The sequence below is a fragment of the Chinchilla lanigera genome, unplaced genomic scaffold (assembly GCF_000276665.1).
Source record: "Chinchilla lanigera isolate Chin_1 unplaced genomic scaffold, ChiLan1.0 scaffold00072, whole genome shotgun sequence".
Lineage (NCBI taxonomy): Eukaryota > Metazoa > Chordata > Mammalia > Rodentia > Chinchillidae > Chinchilla > Chinchilla lanigera.
Window position 1 is genome coordinate 4,005,039 of NW_004955473.1, and position 21,266 is coordinate 4,026,304.

Consider the following 21,266-nt stretch of genomic DNA (forward strand, 5'->3'; position numbering starts at 1 on the left):
AAGTGTGTATTCATCTCAGCTGCCCATTTTTGGATTGGGTCTTTGAATTTGGGGGGGATGATATTTTTTAATTCTTTATATGTTCTAGATAGAAGTCCTTTGTCTGAGGGACAGTCAGCTAAAATTTTTTCCAAGTTTCTGGGTTTTCTTTTTACTCTGCTGGTGATTGCTTTAGATGTGCAGAAACTTTTCAGTAGGATGAGATCTTGATTCTTTCAAGTGTTTCACGTGCAATTTGGTTTTTGTTCATAAACTCTCTGCCTACCCCTATGTCTTCAAGGTTTTTACCTACTTTCTCTTCCAATAGATTTAGTGTTTCTGTTTTAATATTGAGATCTGTGAACCATTTTGACTTGGGTTTGGTGCATGGTGATAGACTTGGATCTATTTTTGGTCTTTGGCAGGCAGCAAGCCAATTTTTCCAGCACCATTAATTAAACAGGCTATCGTTCTACCAATGAGTTTATTTGGCCCCTTTATCAAAAATTAGGTGGCTGAGTGTGTTTGTGGTCGTGGCTGTTTCTTCCAGTCTGTTCCATTGATCCTTAGGTCTTTTTTTTACCCACAACAATGTTGATTTTATGACCGAAGCTTTGTAGTATAATTTCAGGTCAAGGATTTGTGATTCCACCTGATTTATCATTGTTGCTCAGGATTGCTTTTGCTATTCTGGTTCTCTTCTGCTTGCAGATGAATTTAAGGCATGGTTTCTCGAGATCTATGAGGTATGCTAATGGTACTTTAATGGGAATTGCATTGAATCTGTACAGCAGTTTTGGGAGTATGGCCATTTTCACAATGTTGGTTCTTCCTATCCATGAGCAAGGAATATTTTTCCATTTACTGAAATCTTCTTCAAACTCTTTTTTCAGACTACCGTAGTTTTCATTCAATAGGTCTTTTACTTCTTTTGTTAGATTGATTCCTAAATATTTCTATTTCTTGGAAGTTATTGTGAAAGGTATGGTTTCCTTAATTTCTCTTTCAGTCTGTTTGCTGTTTGTGTATAAGAATGCTATTCATTTTTGGGTGTTGACTGTGTATCCAGCTACACTGCTGAATTTGTTGATTAATTCAAGGAGTCTTCTTGTGAAGTTTTTGGGGTCCTCCATGTAATGTATCATGTCATCAGCAAATAATGATAGATTTACTTCTTCCTTTCCTATCTTATTCCTTTTATTTCTCTCTCCTGTCTAATTGCTCTGGCTAGTAGTTCCAGAACTATATTGAATAAGAGTGGTGAGAGTGGACATCCTTGTCTTTTTCCTGATGTTAAAGTTAATCCTTTCAGTTTTTGTCCATTTAGAATGATGTTGGCTGTTGGACTGTCATAGATGGATTTGATCAGGTTAAAGTAAAGACCATCTATTCCTAGTTTCTGTAGAGTTTTTATCATAAATGCATGTTGGACCTTGTCAAAAGCTTTTTCTGCATTTATTGAGATGATCATGTGGTTTCTGTCTTCGGCTCCATTGATATGGTGTATAACATTTATACATTTGTGAATATTGAAACAACCCTGTATTCTTGGAATGAATCTGACTTGGTCATGGTGTATGATTTTCTTGATAATTTGCTGCATTCTATTTGCTAGTGTCTTATTGAGTACCTTTGCACCTATATTCATTAGGGAGATTGGTCTGTAGTTGTCTTTCTTGGTTGGGTCTTTCTCTGGTTTTGGTATGAGTATGATGCTTGCCTCCAGAAATGAGTTAGGGAGAATTGCTTCCCTTTCAATTTCATTGAAGAGTTTGAGGATGGTTGCTATTAAATCTTCTCTGAATTTCTTGTAAAACCCTGCTGTGAATCCATCAGGGCCTGAGCTTTTCTTTGTCAGTAGGTTTTTAATCACGTTTTCAATGTCTTTAATTGATATTGGGTTCTTCAGAAATTTGATATCTTCTTGACTCAACCTTGGTAATTCGTACACATCTAGGAATCTGTCCATTTCTTCTGAGTTTGCTATCCTATGGGAGTAAAGTTTTTCAAAGTAGATATCAATGATCATCTGAATTTCTGTGGAATATGTAGTAATTTCATTGTTTTCTTTCCTTATTGCATGAATCTGAGGTTTCTCCTTCTTTTTCTTGATAAGGTTGGCTAGGGGTTTATCAATTTTATTTATTCTTCAAAGAACCAACTCTTTATTTTTTGGAGGGTTTTCTTTGTCTCAGTTGCATTAATTCCTGCCCTAATCTTTATAATCTCCTCCCTTCTTTGGGCTTTCGGCCTGACTTGTTCTTCTTTTTCTAAAAGATTAAGATGTAGCATTGTTTTTTCTCTTTCTGTTTTCCTTATCTGTGATTTCACCACTATAAATTGCCCTCTGAGGACTTCTTTCATTGCATCCCATAGATTCCGGTAAGTTGTATTTACATTTTCATTTGTTTGTAGGTATTTTTTAATTTCCTTGTTAATTTCTTCTGTAACCCATTGGTTGTTCAGAAGGTTGTCATTTAATTTCCAATTGTTTATGGAATTTTTGGAGTTCCTTTTGTCATTAATTTCCAATTTTATTGCACTGTAGTCAGATAATATGCACGGGATAATTTCAATTCTTTTGTATTTCGAAAGCTATGCTCTATGGGATTGGATGTGATCTATTTTAGATAAAGACCCATGTGCAGCTGAGAAAAATGTGTATTCTGATGTTGTGGGTGGAACACTCTGTATACATCTACTAAGTCCATTTGTTCACAGTTTTGGTTCAGATCTGTTATTGCCTTGCTGATTTTTTGTCCAGTTGACCTATGTCTTTGTGTCAGTGGGGTGTTGAGGTCCCCTGTTACAATAGCATTACCAATTATACATTTTTTCCATGCCTGTTAAGATTTGTTTTGTATAATTTGGAGCTCCGATATTTGGTGTATACATGTTTGTGATTGTTATCTCATCCTCTTGCAGTTTTCCCCTGACTAGTATGTAGTGACCTTCTTTATCTCTTTTGATTGTTGTCGGTTTGAAGTTTACATGGTCTACAAACAGAAGAACTACACCTGCTTTTCTCTGGGTTCCTGTTGCATGGAGAGTTGTTTTCCATCCTTTGACTTTTAGTCTATGGATTTCCTTTTGAGTGAAATGTGTTTCCTGTATACAACTTACCGTTGGATTTTGTTTTTTAATCCACTCTGCCAGTCTGTTTCTTTTGAGTGGAGAATTGAGGCCATTTCCATTTATACTGATAACTGATATGTATTGATTTATCATTGTCATGTTATTTACTTGCATTGGTGTCCTACTTTTTCTATCTGTTTACTTGCTTGCTCTTCTTGACGTTTCATTTCTACGCTTGTTCTTAAAATTGCGGTCAGATTTTTCTCTGTCTAGAATATCTTTTAGTACTCTTTCTAATGCTGTCTTGGCACTTATGAAGTTCTTCAATTGTTCTTTGTCGTGAAAATATTTTATTTCTCCGTTGAATTTGAGGGATAGTTTGGCAAGGTACATCAGTCTTGTTTGGAAGCTGTTCTGTCTCAGGACCTGTAATACTTCACTCTTACTCTTCCCGATTGGATGGTTTGCGGAGAAAAGTCTGCCTTGATTCTGATGGGCTTTCCTTTATAGGTAATCTATTTCTTTTCTCTAGCAGCTTTCAATATTCTGTTCTTTTGCTGGAGACCTGGGAACTTGACTATTATATGCCTGGATGCAGTTTTATTTTGGTTGTGGTTGGTTGGAGTTCCATATGCCTCATTTAGGTATATATCAGGTTCTATTTCCATGCTTGGGAAATTTTCTGCTATTATTTCTGCAAATATTGCTTTTATGTCAGTTGTGTTGCCTCCTAGTGTTTCATTGACTCCTATAAGTTGTACATTATTTCTCTTTGCCTCATCTTGCAGCTGTTGAATTGACTTTTCCTGGATCCTTGTTGATTTTACATGATCCTTTCTTTCACGGTTGCTAGCTGCCATGCTGTCTTCAAAGTCTGAGATTCTATCTCAGCTTCATTCAAGCAGTACTGGCAGCTTTCAGTGGAAGCTTTCCTTTCCTGGAATTCTCTTTGAATCTGGTTCATGCATTCTAAGTGCTTTCTATATTTTTCATTTAACGCTTCTGTCCATTGTGTTTGTTCTTCTATTTTCTTATATATTTCTTCTTCAGACTTTTTGAGCAGTTCCTTCATTATTATTGTCATTTCATTTTTTGCCTGAGGGATTATTTCTGATCTGATCTCTTCTATGGCCTTATGGAGTTGCTTCTTTACTTCCATTACAATCATTTCAGCTATTTCAGGCATGTGTTTACCAAGTTCTCCTATGTTCATGTCTCCTGGACTTGTTCTGAGTGGGATGGAGTTCTGGGATTGTGTTTTAGTCCTTCGTTTTGTAATGTTTGCTCCCAGATGCAGAAAGCTCAGTTTCCCTCTTCAGTGGGTGCATAGCAAAGGCCACTAGTGTCCCTAGTTGTCCTGTTGGTTAGGTTTGCCCCTCAGTGACCCCTGAGAACCACTACTTATTCTCATGTTTTCTGGCAGTTGTTGATTTGTATCTAGTTATCCCAGGTCTCAGATGGGGGCATTGTTGTCAGCTGATGGCAGACTGTCTGATGCAGCGTCCCCTTGCAAATCAGGACTCATGCATGGCCCAGACTTGGGTTACAGTGGTGTGCAATTCCAGTCCAGTGGACCTATTTCCCCAGGCAGTTCAGCATATAGGCCAAACCCAGACACAAACTGCAGGGTCGACAGTTTGTGAACTACCAGATTCTGTGTCTCCAGTCAGTTCAGGACACATACAGGAACCAGATGCAGGCCGGATGGGCAGCAATCCCAGACTGCCCCTGCCTGTGAACTCTTACAGGGTCCAGGTGAACATAAAGCATGGACTCGAACCACAGGACCAGCAGCTCTTTGAGCACTGGCTCATTCAGTGCAGGGTGCATGCTGGGAGGGGATACATGCTCCCCCACACAGCCAGTGAAGTCCCTGGGCCTTCTGAGTGAGGACTTACTGTCTGCCGCGGGTGCAGGGAAGGCAAAGACTCAGTCTGTAATGGCAGTGGGGTCCAGGTTGCCCACTCTGCCCTCAGGAAGTAGATGGGAAATACCTGGCTCTCTCCGTATGTTTCAGCACAGATCAGTGGTGATGTGAGTAAAGCTCGGACTCGAACTGCAGGACCAGCAGCTCTTGGAGCACTGGCTCACTCAGCGCAGGGTGTGCAGCGAGGGGATACACGTGCCCTCCCACAGCCAGAGAAGTCCCTGGTGCTTCTGAGTGAGGACCTCCTGTCTGCCGCGGGTGCCCGGAGGGCATAGACTCAGTCTCTAATGGCGGCGGTGTCCTGAGTCACCTGTTCTGCCCTCAGGAAGTAGATGGGAAATACCTGGCTCTCTCCACAAGTTTCAGCTGGGAACTGTGGCGGTGTGAGTAAAGCACATACTCGAACTACGGGACCAGCAGCTGTTGTAGCACTCAATCACCTGGCGCAGGTTGCAAGCAGCACATAGTGTTGTCTTCAAAATAGTTCCTCAGATTACAAGATGTAGGTATGCAAAATTAATCAACCTATATAAGCACCAACTGATCTTTTCAACACACTAAAAGAAATTAATAGTACAATTATGTCAGCTATCTTGTATATATATATATATATATATATATATATACATATTATTCTTTTCCTTTCCTTCTTTTCTCCATTCCCACATCCCAATTGTTCTTTCCTTTTAGGCAGTTTCTTTCTCTTTCTCCATATCTATTGCAGATATTGTATCTTATTTACTCAGTTTCTTACACTAGTGAGACAAGACAATGTTTACACATGTGAGTTTGATTTATTTCACTTATGAATATGGTCTCAAGTTGCATCCATTTAGCTATAAAAGCCTCGAGTTTATCCTTCTTTATAGTGGAGTAATACATCATTATATAAAAATACATCTTTTTTTATCCAATCCTTGGTTGACAGGCATTTGGGATGTTTCCAAGATTTAGCTATTACAAACTGTACTGCTATAAACAAGGATGCACATATATCACTGTGATACAATGTTTTTAATTTTTCTGGGACAATACACAGAAAGGGAATAGTTGGGTCAAATGGGACCTCTAATCCTAGTTTTCTGAGGACTCTCCACACTGACTTCCACAGTGGTTGTACCCGTCTACACTCCCACCAACAGTGGAGAATGGTTCCTTTATGCCCACAATCCTGCCAGCATATGTTGTTGCTTAATTTCTTGATGCGGGCCATTCTTTCTGGGGATAGATGAAATCCTAGTGTTGTTTTAGTTTGCATTTCTCAAATGACCAATGAAGTTGAATATTATTTCATGTATTGATTTGTCATTTGTATTTCTTCACCTGAGAAGTGTGTATTCATTTCCAATGCACACTTTTGTATCGGGTCTTTGAATTTGGGGGGCCTGATTTTTCAATTGTTTATATGTTCTAGATAGAAGTCCTTTGTCTGAGGGATTGTCAGCTAAAATTTTTCCCCACTCTGTGGGTTTTCTTTTTACTCTGTTGGTGACTTCTTTTGATGTGCAGAAACTTTTTAATAAGATGAGATCCTAGTTGTTGATTCTTTGAAGTACTTCCTGTGCACTTTGGATTTTGTTCACAAACTCTCTTACTACACCTATATCTTGTAAATTTCCACCTACTTCCTCTTCCAGTAGATTTAGTGCTTCTGTTTTAATATTTAGATCTTTGATCCATTTTTAATTTAATTTAGTGCATGATGATAGACATGGGTCTAGTTTTAGTCTCTAGTATGTATGAGCCAGTTTTTCCAGAACCATTTATAGACGCTATCTTCCTTCCAGTGAACATGTTTGGCCACTTTCTCAAAGATGAGGTGGCTGAGTGTGTTTGTAGTTGAGTCCATATCTTCTAATCTGTTGCACTGGTCTTGGGTCTATCTTTTTCCCAGTACCATGGTGATTTCATCACAGTAGCTTTGTACTATAATTTCAAGTCAGGAACTGTGATGCCTCCAGCCTTGTCTTTGTTGCCCAGGATTGCCTTTGTTATTTTAGGTCTCTTTTGGTTCCAGATGAATTTTAGGAATGTTTTCTCTAGATCTATGAGGTATACTAATGGTATTTTGATGTGGATTGCATTAAATCTGTACAACAATTTTGGGAATATGACCATTTTTGCAATGTTATTCAGTCATCTGTACCCTAACAAGGCCTTCAGATGATTCTGGACTACTGATTAGCATTTAAGAAGGTATTTCCTGGGAAGGAGCATGAGTGAGCCTTCTATGCCTGTAAGACAAAGTTGATATAAAATAGCAGGAAGGATAAATAAAGTAAAATAAGAAGGGCAGCCAAACTCAGAAAGTAGAGACAGTGGGCTGGGCTATTGAAACTAGAATTGGAGCAGCTGAGTGCATATGAAGTGGAAGAGAAGAGATGTGGCTAAAGGTAAGCCCAACTGATATTAATGGCATTTACCAGGCTGGTGTTGTCCGTCACAGCTCAGATGCCTCCTTGCATTCCACCCTCCACCTCTAAGCCTGGAGAATGCCCCCACTTGTTCCCCCCACTGAGTAGTGATTAGCTATGGTCTTTTGTTGCTGACCATCTGCCTTCGATACTTTCTTCCCAATTAATAGAACTCTCATCTCCTTAATGGATCAAGCCAGTTCTGTTCCAAAAGCCATTTCATTTGGCCATGGCTCTGGTGGTGGTAGTGGGGAATTGCACTGATTTTGCCAGAGTCATCACTTTGCTGTGCACTCCACAAGTCCACTTACTTTAGAAGACTGTCAGGAAGAAGGTGAAGCATCCAACCCGATGTTGTGTCCAAACGTGTTTGCTTGGGTGGGTGGCTACACTGACACTGACCTGGGAGCTGGTTCTGGTGATCCACAGTACTGCCCAGGTTAGCAGCCAATCACTGTTAGTTTCTTCACCACTTAGAACTGTAGATGGCTCAAACCAGAAAAACCTTAGAGGGTTTCTTCTCTGTACTCTTATTGGGTTCATGGGGAAACTGAAGCCCAGGACCACACAGCAGGGTGGCAGCTCAAAGCACCCAAGAAGGGTGATTTGTAAATATTCCAAAAGTATCTTCCATATTTCTCCTAAATGAAAAAAAGTAAGTGGCTGCATTTTTAGTTCTTAACCCTGGTTTTCTTTTTGTTTTCATTTTTGAGACAGTGTCTCACTGTATAATTCTGGCTGCCCCTGAAGTCACTATGTAGCCCAAGCTGGCCTCAACTTTGTGGTGATCCTCCTGCCTCTGCCTCCTGAGTGCTGGGATTACAGGCATGCACCACCACACCTGACTTGCTCATTTTTTAAAAAAGTGAAAGTTGCTTCTCAGAACAATGAGCTTGTAATGGGAATATGTTTTTCTTGAAAACCCACTTTAGCTCTGGGACAGTACAGTCTGTGAAAGCAGAGTAAATCTGTGCTCTGCACTTCCTCCATTATCTCTGGGACAGCAGGGTCTGTGTGAGGATGTGAGTCCGCACTCTGTGCTTCCTCCACTGTCTAGGGGACAGATGGGCCTATGAGAGGAGTGTAAGGACACATGCATTTGTCGAGTAGACCAACCAGAACCCCAAGACCTGAGACTCAGGAAAACAGCCCAGCCCCAGGTGTACAGGTACACACATGTCTTTGGAGTGCAGAGTAATTTGGGAGACCAGCAATGTGGAAGTGTCTAAAGCAGCAGTGAGGAGCCAGCAGTTGGACTCTGGAGAACTCCACCAACAGAAGTCTAGTCCTAAGCCCCACATCCAGAGGCCAAGATCAGCTCCATATCCAGTGCATGTCTGGTATTAAATGTGGACACTATCACAGAACAGTAAACACCAGAATTGTTTTACTACTTTCATTCTCCCTTGTTCATCTGATTGGCTACCCACTTCCTTGTCTGTTTGTATGTCATCTTGTTTTTTTCTGTATTCTGTAGTTATTTTGTATTTGGGTTTTTTCTTTTTTTCTCTCCTCTCTCTGGTCTCCGTTTTTTTGCTTCTTGTCTTTTTCATTCTGCTTCTCTTTCTATCTTCTTTTTTCAATGTTTAGGTTTTTACTTTTTAAAAATTCTCTTCTATAGGCCTTCTTTCTCTCTTTCCTCAACTATTTCTTGAATTTAAACTTGCAAGTGAGGAAACACTATCTCTCATTGTCTCTGACCTTTCTGACTACTCCTTCATATTCTGTTTCATTCTTTCACTCCTGTGTCCTCGTTTCCCAAAACTCAGGTGCTTAGTCTTTAATCTCTAGCCTTGACCCTACTATATTTGATCTCACTCATCACTTTAGCCCATCCCCTAAACATCTTAACCCCCCTCCTCCCCGTAAAAATATAAAGTTACCCTACTGAGGGGAAAATCACTGCATACACGTGCACAGTATATGTTTGATTTTGTTATATACTTTCAGAGTTTGCTCTTGTGGTCAAAGGTAACAAGTTAATGATTACCATAGTTTATCTGTAGTTAAGCTGCACTTTAAACTATAGTTATTCCAAACTGTACTACTTCAGCCAGCTATGTTATAAATAGCTATGTTTAAAATAGCTATGTTATAAATAGCTTTTCCCACCTGAATAATAACACTGTGATTGTAGAGGTCATAATCATCACCACAGCCCCGTACCAAAGGATTAAAAGCTGAGCCAAATAGTAACCTTGCATCCTTTACAAATTAGGAAGGTAGGGTCTTGGGATAGCTATGAGAAGACCCCCTACATCTAGACAAACCTGAAGAACAGACATCCTCTAGGGAAAACACAGTACTAGTGACAAAACTAGATATCATAAGAAACAAACAAGTAGCAACATAGAAAACAAAATTAAAAAGTGAAAATACAAAATGACAAGATGCAGAAGTAAAATGCAACCCCAGACCCGCAGCCTACCCAGGACAAGCCCAGAACTCAAGGAGATAGAAGAAATCGGAAGTCAAGCACCACTACTTTCTTAAATGATAGTAGTAGAAGTAAAAAAAAAAAGAAAAATGAGTAGAAAAGGCTAGGGAGAATATAATCTCTCAAATACAGAAAGAAATCATGCTTAAGATCAAAGATATGGGGCTGGGGATTTAGCTCAGCGGCAAAGCGCCTGCCTGGCAAGTGCAAGGTTGTGAGTTTGGTTCCCGGTACCGGAGGAAACCCCCCCCCCAAAAAGAGATCAAAGATATTACAGAAGATACAGGTAAAAGAATAGATGAGCTTATAAAAATGATGGAAACAAAAAATGCCCAGCATAAGAAAGAAGCAGAATCCATGAAATAGATCCAAACATAAATCCAAGAGATTAAAACCTCCATTGGTAGTATACACACCAGGTTGAACAAAGGAGAGGATAAGATTTCAGATCTTCCAGACAAAATTGCAGGTAGTTGTAATGAAAAGAAAAATATCTTAAATATAGCGAGAGACTGTAAAAAGTCAATCCAACAGCTACAAGATGAAGCAAATAATACACATAATATTGATTGGAGTCAATGAGAAAGCTGAAGAAATCACAAATGACATTAAAAAAAACTCTACATGAAAATAGTGGCAGAAAACTTCCCAAGCATGGATAAAGAATTTTACATACAAATAAATGAAGCACATAGAACTCCAACTATGACCAAAATAACACTACACCAAGACATATAATAGTCAAGATTCCAGAAATTCAGCACAAGAACAAACTATTAAAGGCTCTTAGAGAAAAGAAACAGATCACCTATAAAGGAAAACCCAGCAGATTCATGGCAGCCTTCTAAGCACAAACCCTCAAGTCAAGAAGAGCTCAGAGTGAAGTATTTCAAGTCCTGAAAGAAGATAACTTCCAACTCATACTGCTGTACTATGCAAAACAATATTTCAAAACTAATGGAAAAATAAGATACTTCCATGACAAAGAACAGCTGAAGAGATTTATGAACACCAAATGAACACTACAAAGAGTATTGAAAAATATTCTACACAGAGATAAAAATAACCAAAAATCCAAGAACAACAGCAGAAAGAAACTGCAAGGCAGGGCAAGCAATTAACCAGGGGGAAAAGTAGGGAACCAACAGCAGGAAAATACCATGACCAAGATAAGCCAATACATATCAGTTATAAGTATCAATGTAAATGGTCTCAATTCACCAATCAAAAGAGACAGACTGGCAGCATGGATCAAGAAGCAAGATCCAACAGTATGCTATATACGAGAAACACATTTCACTAAAAAAGAAATTCATGGACTGAAAATCAGTGGATGGAAAATAATCTTCCATGCAACAGGAACCCAGAAAAAAAGCAGGGGTAGCTATTTTGCTTGCAGACAATGTTAACTTCAAACCAAGAATCATCAAAAGGGATAAAGAATGTCACTACATACTTCTCAGGCGAAACTTCAAGAGGAAGAGATAACAATCATAAATATATATGCACCAAATAGAGGGGTACTCAGCTATATAAGACAATTATTAATAGACATGAAAAATCACATAAACAACAACACAGTTTTAATGAGAGACATCATTATCCCATTGTCAAAAAGAAATAGATCAACTAGACAAAGAAAATCAGCAAAGATATATCAGAACTGAACCAAATCTTTGAACAAATGTACTTAGTAGATGTTTCAGACTTTTATCCAACATCACCAGAATACACATTCTTCTCAGCTTCACATGGAATGTTCTCCAAAATAGATGATATACTACCCCAGGGTACATGCTTAAGTAAATGCAAAGTAACTGAAATTATCCCATGCATATTTTCTGACAATAGTGCAAGGAAAGTAGAAATTAATGGCCAAAGAACCTGCAAAAACTCCACAAACACATGGAAATTAAATAATACCTTCCTAAACAACCAATGTGTCTACAGATGAAATAAAGGAAGAAATTAAACAATATCTACAACTAAATGGGAATGCAGATACAACATACCAGAACTTATGGAACACAATGAAAGCAGTCCAAAGAGGGAAATTTATAGCAGTGCATTCTCACATCAGGAAAACAGGATGAGCACAAATAAACAACCTAATGTTACACGCCAAGCTTCTAAAAAAAGAAGAGCAAGACAAACCCAAAGCCCATAGAAGGGAGGAAACTACAAAGAGCAGAGCCGAAATGAACACAGTGGAGAACAAAAAAAAATACAAAGAATTAATGAATCCAAGAGTTGATTCTTTGAAAAAATAAATTGATAAGCCCTTAGACATCCTTATCAAAAAAATGAAAGAAAAAACTCAAATTCACGCACTGAAGAATGATAAATGTAAAGTCACTACAGGTCCTGTGGAAATTCAGAAGATCATCAATACCTACTTTGAGAATCTTTATTCTCGTCAGATGGAAAATATAGAAGAAATAGAGATTCCTAGATGCATATGAATTTCCATAGGTGAATCAAGAAGATATAAAAATTCTCAATAACCCAATATAAGCTAAAGATTGAAAATGTAATTAAAAAATTACCAACCAAGAAAAGCCCAAGTCCTGGTGGATTCACTGTTGAATTATACAAGAAATTTCGAGAAGATTTAATGCCAATACTCTTCAAACTCTTTAAAGAAATTGAAAAGGAAGTGATACTCTCTAATTCATTCTTGTAGGCAAGTATTACCCTGGTACCAAAACCAGAGCAAGACACAACCAAAAAAGAGAACTATAGACCAATCTCCCTAATGAACATGGATGAAAAAATCTTCAATAAGATGCTAGCAAACAGAATTCAATAAATCATCAAGAAGATTATACGCCATGACCAGGAGGGATTTACCTCAGAAATGCAGGGATGCTTCAACATATGCCAATCAATAAATGTAATACATGATATCAACAGAACCAGAGACAAAAATCACATGATCATGTGAATAGATGCAGAAAAACCTTTTGATACAGTCCAGCACTCATTCATGATAAAAACCCTACAGAAAATTGTTATTGATAGTCTATCTCAATCTGAGAAAAGCCATCCATGATAAACCAATGGTCAACATCATACTAAATGGACAAATACTGAAAGCTTTCACTCTAAAATCAGGAATAAGAGAAGGATGTCCACTACTATCACACCTTTTCTACATAGTTCTGGAAATATTAGCCAGTGCAATTAGACAAGAGAGAGAAATGAAAGGAATAAGGATAGGAAAGGAAGAAGTTAAATTATCATTGTTCATAGATGACATGATACTCTACATAGAAAATCCCAAAATCTCCACCAAAAGATTCTTAAAGTTAGTAACCAAATTCATTTGTATGGCTGGATAAAAAGCCAATAATCAAAAATGAATAGCATTCTTGTACACAAACAAAAAACGGACTGAGAGAGAAATTAGGGAAACCATACCCTTCACAGTAGCACCCAAACAATGAAATTCTTAAAAATCTAAGGCAGGAAGTAAAAGATTTATATATTGAAAATTACAATACTCTGTAAAAGAAGATCAAAGAGGACATCAGAAAGTAGAAAGATATCTCTTGTTCAAGGGTAGGAAGAACCAATAAAATGAAAATGGCCATACACCCAAAATTGTTATACAGATTTATTGCAATCCACACCAAAATACCATTAGTCTACCTCACAGATCTAGCGAAAATATTCCTAAAATTCATCTGGATCCAGAAGAGACTTGGAATAGCAAGAAAATCCTGGACAGCGAAGGCAAGTCAGGAAGCATCACAATCCCTGACTTGAAATTATATTACTAAGCTACTGTGATAAAATCACCATGGTACTGGCAAAAAAAAAAAAAAAAAAAAAAAAAACCAGACCTGAGGACTAGAGGAACAGATTAGAAGATACAGTCTCAACAAGAAACACACTCAGCTACTTTATCTTTGACAGCAAATCCAAACATGTTCACTGGAAGAAAGATAGCCTATTTAATAAATGGTGCTGGAAAAACTGGCTCTCTACATGCTGAAGATTAAAACTAGACACATGTCTATCACTGTGCACTAAACTAAAGTCAAAATGGAGCAAAGACCTAAATATTAAAACAGAAACACTAAAGAAGTAGGTAGAAATCTTGAAGACATAGGGGTAAACAGAGACTTCATGAACAAAACCCAAAATGCAGGGGAAACACTTCAAATAATCCACAACTGGGATCTCATCCTATTGAAAATATTTTGTACATCAAAAGAAACCACCAATAGAGTGAAAAGAAAATGCACAGAGTGGGAAAAAATTTTAGCTAACTGTCCCTCAGACAAAGGACTCATATATAGAACATATAAAGAGTTGAAAAAAATCATACCCCCCAAATTCAAAGACCCAATATAAAAATGGACATCTGAGATGGAAAATCAAATTGCAAATCAGTACATGAAGAAATGTTCAACATCACTGGTCATTCAAGAGTTGCAAATTAAAACAACACTGAGATTTCATCTCACCCCAGTGAGAATGGTAATCATCAAGAAATCAACCAATAACAAATGCTGGCAGGGCTTTGGGGAAAAAGGAATCCTTCTCTACTGTTGCTGGCAATGTAGACTGGCGCAACCACTTTGGAAATCAGTCTGGAGATTCCTCAGAAAACTAGGATTAGAGGTCCCATTTATCCCAGCTATTCCCTTTCTGGGTATTTTCCCGGAAGAATGAAAAACATCATACCACAGAGATATATGTGCACCTATGTTTATAGCAGCAAAATTTGGCATGGCAAAACCTTGGATATAATCCAAATGCCCATCAACCAAGGAATGAATAAAAAGATGTGGTAATTTTTACAATGGAGTACTACTCACCTATAAAGAAGTATAAACTGGAGACATTTATAGGGAAATGGATGCAACTTGAGTCTACACTTATAAGTGAAATAAATCAGTGTTGCATGTGCACACATTGCACTGTCTCCCTAGAGTAAGAAGCTGAAAGAGTAAATAAGACCCAAAATGTACAATAGATACTGTGAAAGGGAAGAAAATGCTCCAAAAGAAAGAGAAACTGCAATGGGGGAAAGGAGAAATGAAGAAAGGGAAAAGGTATATGTACACATGCACATAAAGATAGTTAAAATAGTTATACTGCTAATTGCTATTAGTTCATTGAAAGGAAACGTATATACCTATATCTTGTGATATGAGCAACTACTTTAAAGATAACAACATGCAATGTGCTAATCGTTGTTACTCTCTCACAATCTTGTCTTGAAATTTTATACCATTGTTCTTATTGTTTATTTTTCTTTTCTTTAAAATAAAACAGAAAAAGTAAGTGATGTCAACAAGCAGCAAAACAAAAACAGAAAACCCACTCTATTCCCAGGGAAGTAGTTTTACTCCCCGAGCCTTAGAATTAAAGATGCTTACTTCAGGGACCTGAAGAGTCAGGGTCAAGTGCTTCACAACGGCTTGCCACTCTCTAGGACTGCGTTCAGTACCCGGCCCTCACCTTTGGATTGAAGCACCCCAAGTTTCATTCTCTCGTCTGCCTGTGCCTTGTGCTTAACACCATGAGTTTGTGACTTTGTCGAGTAGACTTACAGAGAGAGGGGCTTGGACTCACAGCACCAGGTCTATCGCTTTCTTTTCATGATATATTAGTCAAATCATCATCATCTCTCTAAACCCCATGTCCCACCTCTATAAAATAGAGATGGTAATATTTTTCTTGTCAGAGTTGTGTAGATAAAATAATGTTGATAGGGTACATGTACATAGTTAGAGCTCATTAAATGATAATCTGTGATTTGCATTTGCTGACTTAATCTTGAGCAAGCACTTTCACCTCTGGAGCTACCAGGTACCTTATCATATTTCAAGAGGAGATGAGAACCCTTCTCGCTTGATAAGGTTGTAATAATCATTTAGTGAGGCAATGTTTCAAAAGTGGTTTGCACCATGCCTACACAGCACATGGTAAGCATTTGGCACCTGTGTGTTAAGCTTGAATAGAGACCGTGGAGGACATCCACTTAGGCAGAGCTTGGGCAAAAAGACCCCGAGCCACCACTTTCGCAAAAGCAGAGGAGTTGGCATTCAATTAGAAGAACTGGTAATTGCAAGGTTATCAGCACCAGGTCATTTATCTTAAAGACAGCTAGCTGATCAGGCTGTGTTATAAAAAGATTTTTATCCAGCTTGTTCGACATCAGTTACTGTCACCTGGATTTTCTACATTTCCCAGGTTCCCTGGCAGACTATGCCAGAGTTCATTTTGAATTCAGTGGAGAAACACGAAAAATGGAGTCCAGGACACAGTCCTGCCATAGCTGGATATCCTTGATTCCATTTTTTGTACTGTTGCAGCTCAGTCTAACAACTGCAGTGGGTGGGAAGCACTTGGACCAGTGGAATAAATAGACTTACCTTTAAACAACACTTGGATAACAAGAGAAGAGCTGGACATAGATCCTTGGTAACTGCTATGGAACCATAAAGAGGGCACCAAAACATCTTCTTGGGAGGCACAGGCAGGCCCTTCCAAACAGGTGTACTTTTTTCCTTTTGTTACAAGGGATAGAACCCAGAACCTTATGCATGCTAGGAAAACTACCACTGAGCCATACCCCAAGCCCAAGGAGGGTACATGTGAGCTTCAATTTGGATAAGTAGTTCAACAAGTAAGAGTAGAAGAAAAAAACAGAACATACAAAGAGGTAGAGAAGTGAAATCCCATGACATTTGGGTAAGGGTCTCAATGAGGGTTGAATGCACATTTTTTGTTGTGTTGGTTTTTGAGACTCACTATATAGTTTACTCACTAATCTCACTGGGTAGTTCAGGCTGAACTTGAACTCACTGTGTAGCCTATGTTGGCCTTGAACTCAGGTTGATCCCCCTCACTCAGCCTCCTGAGTGCTGGGATTACAGACATACACCACCACATCTGGCAAGTCCACAATTTTTGAGTCGCGAATAGGAGGTGAGATAAGAAAAGCATGCTGAATTTCCTTGAAGGACAAAAGGAATGTGGACTTGATTTTGATGGAAATGAGGAGTTTGGGAAAAGTTTAAGCCGGGACATAACAACAAAAAAAATTTCTTTAAACTGGTGCACAGCACCCTGATCAGATTCATATTTTAGAAAGGAGGGGCAAGCCAGAGGCATACACAGCAGGTAGGATGTTGTTGCCATAGTCTGAGTGGAAAACAATGAGAGTGTGTACTAGGGTGGAGGGGATGCTGGGCAACAGGCATGGAGAAGAAGTAGACGCGGCCACTCAACGCCAGGTTGAAGGAAAGTAGGGTGACTCAGGATGGCTCTGAAGTTACAGTTTAAGAGACTGGATTAATTGTGATGCCGTGAACTGAAGTGAGGATCATAGAGTGGGGATGTAATGAATGATGACAAATTTGAAGTACCTGAAGGAGATTGAGATAGAAATAAGCAATTCTGCTATTCATTTTCTATCTGCCAAACATGGCACGGTGTTTATCTTTTCTAGTTTAATGCTTAAAACAATCTTCTGAGGCATTCACTAAAATTAAGTCCACTTTATGGATGAAGAAAAGAAGGCTGGAATCCATGCCAAGTGTAGTCAAATTCCAGACTGCCAATGTGTGCTTTTTAGCACCCTGCCAAGAGACTGTGGCATAAGAATAGTGGCTACTGCAGAGAGCCCTGTACACAAGCGGAGTGGTACCATACTGCCCCTCAGATGGCCACCCAGCTCCTAACCTGGTGCTGGGGCAATCTGCACAGTCATTTCCTGCATTCCACTGGAACTATCCTCTGGGACAAGTCTGAGGGAACGTACCTCCAGCCGGGAAGGCACTATACCATTTGGCTGTTGACAACAGAGAAGATTTCCACATGCCCATCCACCTGACCAACATCTGGAGGCTTTCATGATATCCCTTACATAGCTCCTTTGCTCTGGATCAAGGCGCAGCCCATTTGCATACTAGGAAAACAGCTGTGGTGGGCATCTCAACATTTCAGGAACCACACATGTGTTGAGGAGGTTTTGTACCAGGTGAAGGTATATCAGGGAAGTTTTTTGGTTTTGTTTTTGCTTTTTACACTTGCAGTGTTTCGGACTTTTACCTTTTTCCTGAGTCTTGCATACCTCTCCACGATTACCCCCTGGATGGTCTTTCTCAGTTTTATTCCTGATTTGCCTCCTATCGACCACTTCTATCCTCAGAGGCTTTTCAGAGTCACTCTAAGACCTCTGCGGTTTTAATTAACCAAGTGGTTTGATGCCATCAGCCTCCTTCCATCAATTTATTAGTCATTTCCTTCTTGGTCTCATTAATGAACATACTTAATAACACTGTTTCCAGCCCCAAGTCTCCAGGGTCCTCCCCCACCCCTCCCCATGATGCCTTTCTCCTTGCCAGGAACTGCTGGACATTCTTACCCTGACCCCTTCCTTCTGTACCGGTTTGAAATTCATAAACATGAACTTACTCTCAGGGCTGAAGAGGAGTCTCTGGGCATGTGTGTGGGTGTGGAGATGCATATGCATGTGCAAGAGAGAAAGAAACGTAAAAAGAAAACGGAAAGACGATGAAAAATGTTCCACAATAGGATTTTTATCTTCAGGTCTTTAAAAAATCAGTCAATTACATATAATGCATATTCTTTATCCTTGCATCCACAGCCTGCTCTTACTGCTGTCACTGTGCCCCCTCCTCAAAACCACGAATCCCAGACGCATAACTGCTGTGGCAAGGAGAGAACTGAAAGACCACATAGCCCAAATTCATAACTGGACAGATGAGAAAATTAAGGCTCCCAAGTGGCAGGACTCATATTCACCGAGGTCACCACACACATTACTCTTCCAGCTTTTCTACCTGGGTCTGAAAGATAGTAGAAAGAAGGAGTGCAGAGGACAGACTCTGGACCCTATTGTGTGAGTTCGAATCTTAGCTCAGTAAGTCGTGGCATTTGCTTCCTGGAGCTGGTAGAACAAGTCACCACAAAATGAATGGCTTCAAACAGCATAAATTGATGCTTTCATAGTTCAGGAGCTCAGAAATCTGAAGGCAAAGCACCTGCAGGTTTGGTTCCTCCTGGAGGCTCCAAAACAGAAATCTTCCTTGGCCTCTTCCCTAATCTCTGCAAGCTGTCTGCAGCCCTTGGCGTTTCTGGCCATATGGACATAGAGCTCTAACATGTAACTCTGCCTTCACATTGCCTTCTTCCCTGTGTGTTTGTGTATCCTCTTTTCATTTTATAGGATCATCACCCTAAATCCAAGATGATTCCATCTCAGGATCCTTAACTAATCACATCTGCACAGATGTGTTTCTGAATAAAGTCACATTCTGAGGTTCTGGGTGGACATGGAATTGGGGGAATGCTATTCAACTTACTATATCATGGGAATCTTACCTGAGCCTTAGTTTGCTCATCTGTTTCATGGGGATAATGATTAATAATAATAATAATAATAATAATAATAATAATAATTTCTTCTATCATGAAGGTTTGAAGATTACATAAGTATACAGATGGTAAATCTCTCAGAATAGTCCCTGGCACATAGTAAGCACAACACCAGCATTTTAGCCTCATTCAATCCTGAGCTCCACACAGAATTGCACTTTTTTTCCCTCTGCCTTGCCTTGCCTTTCAGTTGTGTATCTTAGACTGGGGACAGTGTTTGTAGTATAATAGGGATTTTGTAAATATTTGTGAAATGAATATGTGGGGGTTATGGAATTATACCCAAGTGAAGCCAGTTTTCATAAATGACAAGACCCTGGAGGATTCATTCACACTGTCCCAGGTGGAGAAGCTAGAATTCCTCCAACACCTTGGGGAAACAACTGAAATAGCATGGAGGTTGGTGGAGCATGCAGGGTCAAGGCTTACCAACGGCACTGGTGGTGCACATCCATAGAACCACACATAGCACCAAGAAAGACCATAGACTGGGGGTATTGGAATCACTTACTCTGTGGGTGTAGAGACACCCATTGGTGTAGGAGGGGAAAGGAAAGGGTAGCAAGCAGGCAGGCACCAGCTGCTGACTGGGTCAGTGAATACCAACGAGTCTCTAAAAACATGCCCCCCAAAGAGTTCTGGGGATGTTGCTAGCAGGACTAAAAGAAACAGTCATGAAGTTCCCTACCAGCTGTTTCTCCAACTGGACATTGTCACCCAAAGGTTGTCCATACTAGGAGAAGTGCCTGCCATATACTGACCAGCTGCACAGCTGTCTTGTAGGACTTTCACTCCCTTCCCACTGGGCAGGGATTTGCTCCTGGGATTTGGGTGGAAAAGGTTTCTCTCTCTCTCTCTCTCTCTCTCTCTCTCTCTCTCTCTCTCTCTCTCTCTCTCTCTGTGTGTGTGTGTGTGTGTGTGTGTGTGTGTGTGTGTGTGTGTGTGTGTTTGAGAGAGAGAGAGAGAGAGAAAGGGGCTGCTATGTGTGGTGTATGTGTACCTGTTCATTTAGGAAGAGGTTGCTGTCCACGGTAAGAACGTGTAATCTAACCCTGTCTTCAAGGCCAAGTACAGCAAGAGATCTGAAATCCAAAATCAGCACACTGACCTGAAGCCTTGGCCTGAGTACATAAGGGTGCAGTGCACATGGCAGATGCCTGGCCAATAGGTATAGGGGAGAAGCAGTGGGGAACCTCCAATTGGGTCACCATCGGTGGAAGTGTTAGTTCATAGAGCTATCACCTAGCGTCCTTCCCAGGACCGTGCAGTATGGATGGCCAGTGGAGAAACAGTACCTGCAGTCTGGAGCTCCGTGCTTGACCTGATTTGGTTGGTGGCGGGAAGGAAGACTCAGAAACATCAAACATTTATTGAGCCCATACCAAGTGCTGGTGCTGTCTTAAACTCTCTCCAAATATTGGATCTTGCATTCGTTCCTCAGAATCCTCGTCTGAAGTTACTAATAGTGCCCCTCTTTCCGTGAATAAACTGAGCCAAGGAAGGCAGACAACTGCGAAGTGATGGAGCCAGAATCAGAACATAACCAGTTGGATTCAGAACCCCTATCCTTAACCACTCAGCTGTACTGCCCTCAGAATAGAGCTCGTCCGGAGGCTAGACTAGAAAGCTAATGCTCTGGCCAATGTTAGAGGTTTGGTCTTCAGACAAATTGGGGGTCTGTTTACCAAAGTTCCTATCTGCCTTCCTCGGGGTTAGTGAATCTCTGCAGCAAAAACGTTAAAATTCTATGTGAGTTAGCGCCGCCTTGTGGTTATAGATGTAATAGCCAGTAAATAAGAGATTGAAGGGGTTTTTTTCTTTCTGAATTCTGGGTATGTGCTTGGGCATAGAGTGCTTGTTGGATCTTGGGGTGCTTGCAGCCCCGGGGCGGCCGGTAGATGGAAAGCATAGAGTTATCATGAGATTCTGAGAGAAAGGCTTTAGGACAAGCAAGCTGAAGACAAGGATCTGGGGCACTTACTGTACTTTAATCCAATGATACTGAAAGACAGTC